The following is a 14,740-nucleotide window of genomic DNA, read 5'->3' as shown; positions in this document are numbered from 1 at the left end:
AGAATGATTGCAATAGTACTCTTCTACTCCGATGAATTGCTTTATTTATTTACATATTTTCAAGTAAATAAGGTCCCAGTCTGGCCTTAACACATTATGCCTTAGAAGACATTTATGTTCTTCAATGGACTTACCCTTTCTTAAAACTGTGTCAAAAAGGAAAATTCGAGCAATGGTTTCTCCAACAAGCTGCCATTTTCAATCAGTGAGTACAAACAAATCCCATGCAACTTGTTTTGTCTTATTGATCTTCGAAACTAGTCCGAAAGTTCTCGCTTTCGTGGCACACTCCGTCCCGATACCCTGCAAGATGTTTTTGCAGTTCACCCGCCATTGCTGTCGATCCTCAACACAGATTCTTAATGGTGATTATTATTATTATTACTACTTTTGGATGATGATCTCAGGAACTCAGCCACCAGCTTCGAAAACGAAGAACAATTGTCCTCCAGTAATTTCCTGGCTTATCGTACTCTGCAACTTGCCCTGGCATCAAGCAATAATTTGTTTCAATCAGCAAAAACCAACGCTAAACAAAAACCAGACGGTGGATCGAATCAGTCGTCGCAATTCAAGCAACCCGATTTGATTTTCTATCTTTTTATGCTTAAACATCAAGTCACCGATTTCGATCAAACTGATCGGTCAAGTCAGTTTATTATTAGAACTGACTTCACAAGAGCAAAAGCAATGCTTTTCTTTAAACATGATCTAAAACATTAGACAAGTACATATATACATTATTAGAACTTACCTTTGTCAAGGACAAGAACCAAGTCATTGTCGATAACAGTCGGTATCCTATGTGCCACGGTGACGACTGTACATCTGCTTGTCTCTTGTCTTATTGTCTCCTGAATCACATTATCCGTTGCTGTATCAATGGAAGCTGTTGCCTCATCCAACACTAAGATCCTCCTTTTCTTTAGAAGAACCCTTGCCAGGCAAACAAGTTGTCTTTGTCCAACACTCCAATCTCATCTTCAGCACTGCACATTTAATAACGTTATTCCGACACTTCATTTTTCTTTATATAATGCTGTCTGATACTCATTTCAGACACATATCGAACATGGGTATGGAATTATGACCCTTCAATGACCTTTTAAATACATGGAATATGGGGAAAAATAGAATATACTCGTGTCAAACATATATGTTCAACACTCATACTGAGTCCAAGAAAGTGTCAACTGCATTGAAAATTATATCAAATGAAGTACAATTTATTCGTGAAATTACTGAACTTTTATACCTGGAGCAAGAAGCCTTTGATCCTGCCTCACTATGTTTGCAAGACGACACTTGTTAAGGACCTGTCATGAGTTTCTTTCAATGAAACCGGAAATTTGCGAAGAAAACTGAGCTCAGCTTAGCTGATTTAATTATCCATCATGGTATTCTGAAGGTTAGGGATTCGAATCCCAGCTTCTGCAACCATTTTCTCTATATATATTACCACAGACCAAGATTTAACATTTTACCTCCCAGATTTCTTGATCTGTATGCTTCTGCAAAGGATCCAAATTGGTTCTTATGGTTCCTTGAAACAATGTTGGATCTTGTGGGATTATTCCCAATCTAGACCTCAGATCCAGCAATCCAATGGTGGAAATATCGACTCCGTCAATAACGATCCGTCCACCTGAAGGCTCCACCCTGAAGAGAGTCGAATCAAAGTGGACTTCCCACTCCCTGTTCTTCCAACAACTCCAATCTTCATTCTCCAGGGAAAGTGCAAGTTATACCTTTAAAACCACGGGGAGAGTAGGTTTGTATTGCACTTGAAGGTTTTCAAGTAAACCGTTCCTTCTGTAGGCCACTCGGGTTTAGGCCTACGATCTTCGATCACTAAAGGAGGTTCACTAGCTATGTTTGTGAATTGAAGGACTCTCAACTGATATCATTTGTTTTCGACGTTGCATAAGTTCCATATCACCCATGCCTGCAGCACATTCAAGCTCAAACCATATGTTGCTGCCAATCCTGCCAAACCTGATATAGCACAAAAATGAAACATGCTATTCAGGACGAAACTTTGCAAAAGAAAATCAACTAAGGCAGTACAAAAGTACTTACTCGGGTCGATAGCAGACCTCGGCAAGCTCACCAGGATGATCAACACCAGAAAGAAGACAAAGTTGAAAAGAAAGTTGATTCTAACACAAAGCCATTCCATTGTACTGGAGTTATGGAATGCTACACGAATAGTCATCAATTAAGCTAAGATTTTTCTCCATGAACCTGTCTTCCTGGTTGAAACATCGAATTGTTCCGGCGCCTGAGATGGATTCCGAGAAATGGTGCAAGATTGGAGCCTTTCTAATTCCAACCATCCTAGCTAACTCCCTCGCCGTTGTTATATAGTAGGTCTGCAGAATATTTATGGTGTTTTAAGAGTTTGAAACATCATGAAGACATGAAAGTAAATAACACTTCTTATAAGTAATGATAGTTATATTAGCATTGTCTTTTACAATTTCATCAGCGCATTTTGTCTATTGTGATAAGATATGAACGTAGACGGATTGGATCTTGCCTGATACCAGAAGGAGATTCCAAGGATTGCGACAAAGAGAAGGAAGATCTGCCAGGCAACATGGGACATTAGGATAATGATGCTGAACAACTGAATAAGAGCAAATGCGAGTCCTGCTAATCTGTAAGGAATGTCGGTATCTAATGTGCTTTGATCTGTAGAAGACTGTAATAACAAAAAGAGAATTACATTTTGATTAATGAACTAATTAACCAATCTTAAGAACTTTGTCGCAGACAAGAAACTTACTGTTGAGAATTCGACTCGAGGGTGTTGAGTCGAAGAACGAAATGGGTGCACGGAAAACCGATGTTATCATTCCAAGGAAGAGACGTTGAGCTGTTTCGATTGCAATTGTTGCCAGCAAAACTGCCCTCCCTAATATGAAGATGGAGCTTCCACCAGACAGCAAACATATGCCAATTAACTGTTCTCTTGATACCTTGTGATTTTCCTCAGTTGCCCAAGCAATCCAGTAATTGCTCCCAATTTGTAGTCCCTGGAAGAGAACTTGACATAGGAGGATGACTGGAACAAGAGCTCCCTTATAAGCTGCAGTGACGAAGGTTGAGTAAACACTCCATTTGACACGGCCAGTTTCTGTTTCTTCTTCTTGACTCCGATCGAAGAGCTTGCCATAGCAGATGGGATCTCCATATTTTTCTTCTATGACTTCAATTTGACTAATCTGAGAGGGTCTGGCGGTCAAGGAATCATCATCTTGGGGCGGGTTCACTTGGTCCAGTGATTTCCGATGAGCATTCATTTGCCTAACAAGTTCACCATCAGAATCAGAAATCAACTCCTCATATTTCCGGACTGAACAATGAGACCATCTTTCATCACCTACAAGAACACGTGAAAAGGGTAAAAAGACAGACTACAAGATTTAGTTCTAATAGTTTCAGTATGAAACAGTTAGTTCTAATAGTTTATCAGTATGAAACAGCTATTCATCGGAGCTTACGAGAACAAGGTCCGCTGCATCTAGAATTCCAATTGGTGTGTAGCATAAATGACGGTCTTCTGAGACAACAATCCCTTTAGACATTTCTGCAAAAAACGTTATTACACGTGAGGCAACTTCATGTACGAGAAATTAAAAGAGAGTTAGGTTATTTTATTACATTGAACAAATGTGTTCCGGTATGAGCATCAACTGCACTGAGGTCATCTAGGATATAAATATCAGAATCACTGTAAACGGCCCTTGCCAATTGAATCCGCTGCTTTTGGCCTCCACTTAAGTTCATTCCCCGTTCTCCGATGATGCTCATATCTTTTATTATCCCACATCTCAATATCTTGGTTCAAGGCACATGCATCAAGAACATGTCATAGAAGTGTTATCCATCTCCTTCCCAAATAATTGTTCTCTCTGATTGTGCCTGTTTGAACCCAAGATCTCTGAGGAACATAAGCCTTTCTTTCCGTAAACCTTGATAACCGCACCAGAAATCCTAGGGATCTCACCTAGTATGCTGCAAAGTATGCTTGATTTACCCGAGCCAACGGACCCACAAATAGCTATCTTATAACCTTCATTATTTTCATCTTATCTTTGATTTTGATGGTTGGTTCTTTAAGCGTTGGCTACTTGTGTCCCAAGCATATTCCCCGGCCTCAATTTCTATTGCAACATCAGATTCTTTGGAGCACAGCCAGTTATGAACTTCCATTGATCTTCTTCTCCAAGGAACTCTTGAATTCGATCTAACGAGACTTTTGTCTGAGCAATCATGGAAATGAGCTCAGGAAGTTGTAAATAGGATCTTGTAGAATCCGAAAAGTTGCCAGGGCTGAAAGAACTGTACCCGATGTTAATGGTGTTTCTAACAAATGCAAACACCAAATGTGATGACCGAAACTAGAGTTGATGCCCAAAACAAAATGCAACTGCTGAGCATGTATATAGGTACTTCTTAAGACAGTTTCGCTCTGTCTCCCTAAGTTGAAGAATCTTTCAAGAAAGTGGCTCCCATGAATGAAGTTTCAACTCTCATGTTTTAGAGTCTCTGAAGTTACCTTTATCCTCGAATCCTTAGCTTCCATGATCTTAGAGTGAAGTCTCTCTTGCCGATTGGCCAACGGAGTTACTCACCATCACCAGATCGTAGCAAATACCGCAGCAACCGAAGGAGCTGCACCGAGATTCCGGTAAGTATTACCAAGGGCTAGAAAGACTTGGATTGGTAGCAACCAAACACCCTGAATGTACCAGCAAAAGTCTCCAATTCTCTCCGCATCCACATTTATAAGATTTATGATTTTACCATTGCTTGGACCAACAACTTGGTTGACAGAGACTTTTTATAATCACACCGTGAAGCCGCACGAACCCTATTCCGATCCTCTGAGCACCAAAGTACCACAGTCGTTGAGTCAGTGATTCTGCAGTCTTTGAAAAGAAGAGATAAATGCAAGAACCAGACCATATTGGTAGCTTGAACCATCATTCTTTTGTGTTAAGAAATTCACAAAGCTGCTAATAAGAAAGGGTCCAACGGAGGCAATTGTATTAAGCCCTACACAAAAAAACAAAACAAATGTTAAACATAATCATTATAATATGTTGCATAGCAGTGTCTGCAAATATATACAATGAATTAAGAAAAAATACCTGCAAAAACTGCTTTACAGCCAGGGATTTCCATATGGTGCCAGTTATTGCTTTTGGCAATGAAGTGGACTGCATTTTCTGTTTTCGAAGTGATTCTTCCAGCAACAACGATGCATTTTTCTGCAGTTTCGGATTCCGGAACTGTAGGAATATGGTGTAACTCGAGTTTCTCGATTCGACCCCTTTTCAAAGAGGGGGTTTAGCCATTGAAATGTGAGTTGGCTCCAGATGCCAGCATTACTGAAATTACCATCATCTCTAGAGGAGCTTTCATCCTCCTGTAAAGCAACAAGGGACATTCAAGCTCACTGCTTTTGCCCACCGCAAGAGGAAAACAGCAGCAAAGAAGCAACAAGGCAAGGAAGCAATATCGACAATGTCAGCTTCCGGCAAAGGATAAGCAATTCTCCGAATTCCAAGCGGCGTATGACATAAACAGCGACCGAAAATGAAACGAAGATGCAGAAAACACCCACCATAGAATCAAAACTAAGGAGGCCGTGTGTTAGGGCCCCTAAAAGCTTTGTTCTTCGAATAGATTGTAACCAAACCTGCTAGAAACCAAGTGATGGCTGAGGAAACAGATTTGGTAGGGACAATCCCATCATTCCAATAACTATATCCCAACCCCAAGTTTGAAACAAAGATTACAATATTGGACACAACAGTTACACCATTAAAACTCTCACTTTTATCACTACTGTTGCACCTTTGACATCATCATCATCATCCCCATCACTATCATCCATTTCTCCTAAGTTTCAATACATCGATGGTAATCCATGTTAGCAAAGCAATGACAAATGGCGCATTTATAAATTCTAAAGACACCCCCATCATTAAACCTTAAAGACAATACTATCAGTGTTTATTCTGCCAAAAAACCCAATGCTTCTATCAGTGCACAGACTAAAAACAAAATCCCGAAACCGAAACCGAGGAAGTGAATCACTCACTCACAAACGTTCATTCATGGCATCGAGTAATGGCGTTTTCTCTGTGGATTTGAAGAAGCAAAAAACGCAGAGCATTGGGCCAAAAAGTTGTTTTGGAATCAATGGAACGTGGCTGTTTCAACAGGGGCTGGCTATTCTGGCTTCTCGGTGGTTTACAATAAAGTAGGATTTTTGTTCCAAGGAGCATTAATAAAGGGAGGGGTGGGCCAAATTACAAAGAATCAGTCACCATCTCGGCATCAGATCTCCTCAGTAATCCAACTTTCTTTTATAACAAATTCTATCCTCGTTGAGTTAATAATATTTCGAATATTTCAACTCCATTCTACTCGATTTAATTTAATTCATTTTATGACGAATATTTCTCTTGGGAGTTGGGACCGGTATTTTTTAACAGTAGACTTGGACCAGCAAGTCTGAAAAAGTTTTTAATTATTACCATAAGCCAAAGTCTTGTGAGAGTATGTCTTATTTATGTCAATTGAAGTTTGTCCATTTGCTAGCTAAGGATGCCTTAAATTATGTCGATTTCACATTTTGTCTCTATTTCTCCCCTCCTTACCTACCCCTTTCAATCTGATTCCCCCAGTTCATGAACGAATCTTGCATTTATTTAAAGGGTTGGGTTTAAAAGAAAAAAATCGAGTTTCGATCATATTTTTTTTGAAAGATGAAATTATGGCAGATCGGATTTGTTTTTAAGATTTTAAAAATTTAATTGAACTGAATAATGTTATAATTATTTTTTATATATTTAAAGATAATTATAATAAGGTACCATTCTATCTTTTTTTATTTGGATTCTTATCTTTTCTAATAAAAGAATATAGCATACGTATATTTTGTGTCAAATGAAATATAGATTTTTTTTTTAAAATTTGGTGAGTTCGGATGGATAGAAAATCTGGTCCGACCTACCTATAATTCTCTCTAATTTCAGTGATAAAAGATAACTTGAATTTAAACAATATTGTTCACACGTGTTTGTAAGTTTCACCAAACTAAAAACATAATAAATACAATCATGTTAAAGACAATAATCGAGGCAAATTTAAGATAATAAGTCCCAAGATTCATTAAGTGACCTTAGTAGTAAAGGAGTATTATTGTCCCTTGAGGTTCTGGGTTCGAGTAGTTACATTTGTGAGGTACATGAGCATTATCAATAATTAAAAAATATTCTAAATTTGATACCTCAATAAATAAAAACTCATTTACTACCGATCTCGCTTGATTAATACAATTATCTACCGTTCTCAAATGCATTGTAAATGGTCAATTTTAGTTCTTTCACTTTTTTCAACTTTTTTTACATGGTTTGTCATGATGAAATGTTAAATAATATTATAGATACAAATCTTGATATAGATAAATGAAAAAAATTAAATTAAATTAGTGTTTTATATTATTTATGTAATCAATTATCTAAATTAATTTACTAATGAATTTGATACATATATTATAAAAAAATAAGATAAATTATATATTAGTCCCTCACATATTATTTGGTTCTATTTTGATTATCTAATTATTTTTTTCAAACCATATATAATGTTGTATTTTATTTCTGTTTTGGTTAGCCACCGTAACGTTAAAATTTTGAAAAGGAAAAATAGTTGGTGACCAGAATATAACTAAAATAGTTTGGTGATTTAATAAATAATTTACCCTAAGAATATTTTTTATTCTATTAAAAAGCACGCAGATATAGATTCTTACTGCCACTAACCTGAGAAATTATCATATGTACAAGACTACCACATCATTCGATTTTAGCTAATAAAATATGTTAATCTCAAAATAATTTTTAAATAACTAATAACTTTGTATTTATATACAGGAAAGATAAATATTATCTTTGAAAAATAAAATAGATGAATTTATTAACTGAGACTACGAATGACGTGGTGAGCCGGATCCAACTAATAATATTTTTATTCGGCTCATCAAGTCATCGGTGGTTCCAATCAATAAGATCATAATATCAAAATAACTTCTAAATAATATTCACTTCTTATTTAGGCATTTTTCCCAAAAAATCACGGTGACCGTATATTTACCGATCTAACACCGGTCAGACTATATTTCCCAATCTAACACCCTTTGCAGTAAGGCGCGCCACCTGCAGCACTATACGTTTGATTTGGCGCCACGTGGGGTAAGGCACGCCCCTTGCGACGCGCCTTATGCTGACATGGATACACGTGTGTATGGTGCGGGGCAGGTTGGTAATTAAGGGTATAGCGCGCGACAGGGTTCGCGCCTTACCTGTGATTCTGACACGCGTCAGAAAGGCGCGGCCTCTACGGCGCGATATACCCTTAATTACTAACTTAGCCCCGCCCGTTCACACCTATCCCTCCCTATAAATACCCTCATTCTCAATCACTTTCATCACACAAATCCTCAACTTCTCTCAAATACTTTATATTCTCTTATTAAGGTATATTTTATTATATTTAGTATTTTTAGTAATTTATTAATTGTTTTAATTGTTTAATATTTTTTTAATTAATTTTTATTGCATATATAAATGGAAGGCGGTTTACTTTGTTGGATGGAAATCATATATCTCGACACTTTACTGATACGGTAACATTTTAACGTTTTAATTTAATTAATTAATTAATTTAATGCATGATTGTTAGTTTAAAAATTAATTTGTGTAATTATTTATATTTTAGGAGAGAGACCATATAGATCATTTTATTAATCTTAAGTTAGTTATAACTACTCGTGTAATGTTGTATTTAGTAGAGGCTGGATTCGGTCACCCTAGGTATATACCAGGGTCACTATAAGATAGAACCAAACATTATTTCTGCCTTAGTAGAGCGGTGGAGGCCGGAGACCCACATATTCCATCTCCCGTGCGGAGAGTGCACGATCACGCTTGAGGATGTTTCTATGCACCTGGGGCTTCCGGTGGATGGAGGTGTGATATCAGGGATAGCTTCTGGTTCTTGGACTACTTTGTGTCGGGTTAGTCTAGGACGTGTCCCGGAAAATTTTAACGGTGGACGGATACCGTTAAATTGGTTAGATGCTAATTTTTGGGAGTTGAGCGAGGACGCGTCTGACGATGAAGTTAAACAGTATGCACGGCATGCATACTGCAGCTAATAGGAGGGTTGCTGTGCCGGACAAATCGCGTAACCAAGTTCACTGTATGTGATTGCAACATCTTGGCGACTTTCATCTGGCCGGATCACTTAGTTGGGGCTCGACAGTTTTGGCTTGCCTGTACAGGGAGATGTCGAGCCATTGACTACAGGCGTAATGCTATCGGCGGATGTCTCCTGCTGCTGTAGTCTTGGACATGGTATCGATTACCCTTTTTATGTCCCGTTGTCAAGAAAGCATTCGTATTTCCGCTACTCTGAGGTAATTATAAAACTGATTTTGTATATTAATAATTTATACAGTGAATAAGAAATTATTTTTCTTGAATAGGTGGTCTACTGATAGGAAAATCATCAGGAGCTACCTGATGATTTAGAAAAAATTAGGGTGTTAATCGATCAGAAGGCTGACACACAGGTATGAATTTTAATATTTAAAAATCGATTTTAGATTATAGTTATAATTAGATTATTATTTTGATAAAATTTATATATATTTATTTTAGTTTGAATGGGTGACATATTCTACTGATGTGTGAGGGCGGTGATCCCACCTTAGTGAGGGGCCCATCAGATGTTTGGATGGCGATGGTTCCTTGATCTGTTATGCGACCGTCGAGTGGCACTCTACTGATCGTGTGCTCCAGTAATTTGGTTGTTTTTAACCAATTCTGGAAGCACCTCGCAATATGGACGAGTTGCATAGCACAGATAGACGCGGCAAGACAGACAGATTGACTGATGAGGCATTATGCGTGGGTCGTGTTGTGGGAGGATCGACATCAGCACCTTCCCGTAGAGAGCCCATTTTTGATGACCTCTTGATGGTTTCTGAAGGTTATTTTGAGTAGTTCAATAATAACGGGAAACCGTTTCTGCTTCCCGAGGATGCACGAGGGCAGACCTTCTGCGACGTCGACAGTTTCACCGACACATCACCATCATCCCCCGACTCGTGAACGGAGAGCAGGTGCTTCCGGTTCATCCTCAGCTGCACCGACAGGACCTTCACAGCAGCCAGCGTATCCAACGACTTACATACCGCAGCCATATATGATGCCGCCACAGCCTTTCCATTACCAGATGTCGTCATCGCCGCCTTCACCTGCTTTATGCCCCGTCACCGTCACAGATGACCCCTCCTGGGGGCTATTATAGGTCTATGTTTGTAGATCCGACTTGGGGTTAATATGTTAGATATTTGGCGGGTTCAGCCTCACACCATGGCCGCAGCACAGACACCTCCTGTACAGTTTTCACACTCGTGATGTCTGGGTTTTCCCAGTTTTCGCAGGCCGCTGGGATAGTCAGTCATACACCTCCAGGGTCTTATTCTATGGAGGTGCTTCATCGTCATCAGCTCCTCATCAACCTAATGTACCTACTCAGGACGACGACGACGATGACGATGATGATGGGATGATGACAGCGATGAGTCACAACTAGTGATACGAAAATCCTCCTCGAGACCGACAGTCACCGCCCTGCGGAACACATTCGCGTCGCAGACATCGATAGATTTTATTTTTTTATTATATTTGTATTAGTTTATTGGACTTTTTAATTGTAATTTTTATTATTTCTTATTTAATACTTACTTTATTTTGTTAAATTTGTTTGACTTTTTTAATGTATTTCAGTTAATTTTGTTTATTACCATTTAATATCAGTTATTAATTTGGTTATCATTTACCATTTAATACTTATTGTAAGTTTGTTGTATTTAAAATTATTTTGAAATACCAAATTGTTCGATAACTTTCTTAAGTTGTCACTTATTATCTCTTTTATTATATCATATAACGCAAACATCCAATCTCGTATTATTGTATCTTTTTTTTAATCTTCATCAGCGATTATCGAATGATTAACTTGAGTAAATGCAAATTAAAGTACAATAATTATTATTTGATAAACAAATACATCATTCCTCATCAATTGTTACTGATGGCAACAGAAGCGAACATGTTTTTCTAGTGTGTCTTGGGTTTCTACAATGCCCACTCTTCTGTCTTGTCTAGATCTTTCTCAAATATCCATATCACAATGAATTCGATTGGATTTTGGACGACCACACTCCCTCAATAAACTCGATTTGGTACAATCAGAAGCCAATCTTGAACCTCATCAGGGTCTTTGTCATTACCTATGGGGGGAAACTCAAATTCGTATACCTTAAAAAACTTCATATAGTAGGTATACGGGATCCACAAAATGGTTATAGTCTTTACGTGTATACGAGCAAGCTGCTATCACGTGAGAGCATGGATACTTAAGAGCTTGAAAAAACCCGCAGTCGCACGTTCTGTCCCTTAGATTTACTCTTAACGACACAGATTCAATCCCTTGAAGAGGTCGCGACAACTCTGTGACATAAACATTTCATGCCTTCTAGAGAAGCTTGTTACATACATTCCATTTGATGCATAAATTTTTTCTGTAGATCTACAACTAATCTAGGGTGATAGGCATGACCGCCTTGCATCCAGGTTTGAGCTTGTTCCCATAGCTTTGCAAAAAGCGCCCCCAAACGAAAATATATAGTCTTTACCAAAGCCGCTACTGATAAGTGACGTGCACCCTTTAAAGTTGAATTGATTGCCTCTGCCAAGTTGGTCGTCATGTATCCATATCGATATCCACCATCATATGCATTCGTCCATATTTCTTTATCGATGAGGCTGATGTAATCGTATCCTTCCTCGTTCTTCGCCTGCAAATCTTGAAGCATTGATTCAAACATTCGAGGAAGTAGTTCGTAACCTGATCAAAAATGTATAACTTACTAATTTGCTTTCTTTGCAAAATTAAAACGATCAAAAGAAAACAAACTACATGAGTTTCACTTACCCATGCGCATAATTAATTGACGCTCATCATTCTTCTTGTACCTTCCATGGTAGTTCGCAATAATATGTCGGAGACAATACCTATATTGGACAAAGGTGGCTGCCACATTGGACCCAAATACTCCATTGCTGCTTTGATCCCAGCTCCGCATCTGAAATAACACAGATGTTTTCCCTTGTGATAACACATGCATATAAATTTCGGAGGAAAAAAGCCCAAGAATCTGAATCTTCTCCTTCGACAAGAGCAAAAGCAACTGGAAAAATGTTGCGATTGTCATCTTGGACAACTACCAATAATAAAACTTGCTTGTATTTTCCATACAAGAAAGTCTCGTCGACTGGACCACAGGCTTGCAGTATTTGACAACATTAATGCACTGTGGGTAAGTCCAAAAAATCGGTAGAATTGGCATTGATCGCGGAGAGCTCGATCATTATGGTATGCATAGGAGGTTTCGAAGTCCACAATTGTCTCAAGATTCAACCTCCGCACCAGCCTAAACCAGCCTGGAAGTTCGTTGTAAGATGCATCCCATTCGCCATGAAGTTTGACAATGGCATTTTGTTTTGCCAACCAAGCTTTTTATAGGATACAATGTACTCATATTGCGATTGTATAGCTGAAATCAACACAACAACAACTATGAGAGCTTGCTTTTACCATGGGCATGATGGCTTGGCATATCACTTCAGAGTCCAAGTTGGGATGATCTTGGTTGACCCCCTCCAGAACAATATGTATGAGGACCGTTGTATACTGTTAGTTCTCATCTGTTGTTTTTCCTCTTCCTTTTCGATACGCGAATCATCCAATTACATCCGTTTTCGCGTCGGGCACAGTAGCATGCATATTTTTCTGTCGTGGCGGCGATTCTCGATTGAACAGAATTACGGATATTGTAATTTTTTAGCCATCATCGCTTCTTCTTTGCTTGAAAACTCCATGCCTAAATATAACTCACAATTATTTATTGATGAGTAATATCCATAGTCACCGAGATGAGGCATATCCGCAAATTCTGGCCCATACATTGCACCATAATCAGCTTCATACATGTGTGATGGAGGGTCAGTTTGTGTCACATTTGCTGGAACTTCATCCACATCATCATTATCATCGGAGTTGAATTGCGATGATTCTGGGTGAATGAATAGTCCAGTCTCAGCACCATCCACACCAGGCTCACGAAGCGGTTCTTCTGGTGGAGATGATGGTTCCTCCATGCTCTCCACATTTAGGTCGAAGAACCTACTACTTGCACGCCTTCCCCTTGAACTGAAGACATATCGACATTCAGATCGAAAAAGCTCGCAGTCGAATGTCTCCCCCTGGCTTGAAGCCATCATGTCAAATAGAAACTGCACAGACGGTTGCGTCGATGACATCCCATATTAAGGTCAAGCGGATTTGTAGAGGAATGCATTCCCCTTTAACTGGACGCGATGTTGCCATACGAATTGTTAGTCGACCCACCTCGATACATATCGTAAGGAGTTACGAATGAATGTCTCCCCATTATGACATTAAAATTACACATTACTGTCGTCGGGCTGTCAACTTGATCAACTTGTTCAGCCAGCCCATAGTGTGAGCTTAATGATTGACCCCAAACGACACGCACTTGAATAAAATTTGCATACATCTCAATATGGGCGTCTGAAAATTACTTTGAGCTTCAACCATCATTTCAACATCATCATAGTTCAAAAGTTCGAACGCTGTATAAGTTAATGGCAACAATGATGTTGGAAATCTGTACCGCAACGATGACATTCTTCTACTACTTCCAATGTGGATCTTCCTCGAAATCTTCGTTATCAGTTCCTCAAGAGTTATGTTTCTCTTCAATGATATTTTTACACGCTCATTTGATACGAAAACAACGCCGGTTTCATCTTCTCGAATTTCACCATCATAATAAAAAATAGCTGAAAGTCACGTAATTCTTTGAGTTTAAAAGTGCGACAATATTTATATGCAAAAAAAAAACAACTGAAACAATGTTTTTAAAATATATGAACGAAAATATAACAATAAATTTTTACATATAAACGTAAATAATTTAAATAATATAATTTTATATTATTATATGTACCGCAAAACTATTTCAACGTATATTCCCGCTTTCTAATTTTACAAACACATAAATTAATTGACAACAATTAGTATAATATCTTTTCAAATATCATAATAAACAATAATATAATTAAAAAAATTTATCACAAAATTATCTTATAACGAAAAATCGCACGAACTTCTGAATAAAATATGAGAAATTGTCAGAATTATTGACTCGTTGATGGAATTATTGTATTAATTTATAAGTTGAGATGAGATGTGAGGAACTTAACCCGACAGAGAAGGGTATTTATAGCCGAAAAAGTTGTAATAATTATACAAGGCGCGATACCTGCCCCGCGCTATATATATTATAAATGCAGGCGCGGCTCCTGACCCCGCTATACCCTACGTGGAGTAAGGTGTGCCCTAGGGGTCGCGTTATACCCACGTGTATCCATGTCAGCGTAAGGCGCGTCGCAGGGGCGCTCCTTACCCCACGTAATGCCAAATCAGCGTATAGCGCGTTGCAGAGGGCGCGCCTTATTACAAAGAGTGTTAGATAAAAAAATATGACTGATTAGATCGATAA

General features: G+C 38.4%; 1 pseudogene; it reads right to left on the bottom strand.

Annotated features, from left to right (window-relative positions):
* Window positions 1-41: 41 nt before the first annotated feature.
* On the bottom strand, window positions 42-6,219 carry LOC120197473 (annotated as a pseudogene).
* Between the last annotated feature and the right edge of the window lie 8,521 nt (window positions 6,220-14,740).

This window comes from Hibiscus syriacus, unplaced genomic scaffold (assembly GCF_006381635.1).
Source record: "Hibiscus syriacus cultivar Baekdansim isolate YM2019G1 unplaced genomic scaffold, ASM638163v2 tig00117048_pilon, whole genome shotgun sequence".
Classification (NCBI taxonomy): domain Eukaryota; kingdom Viridiplantae; phylum Streptophyta; class Magnoliopsida; order Malvales; family Malvaceae; genus Hibiscus; species Hibiscus syriacus.
The sequence above is the reverse complement of the archived record's forward strand: the minus strand, read 5'-3'. Positions and strand labels throughout refer to the sequence as shown.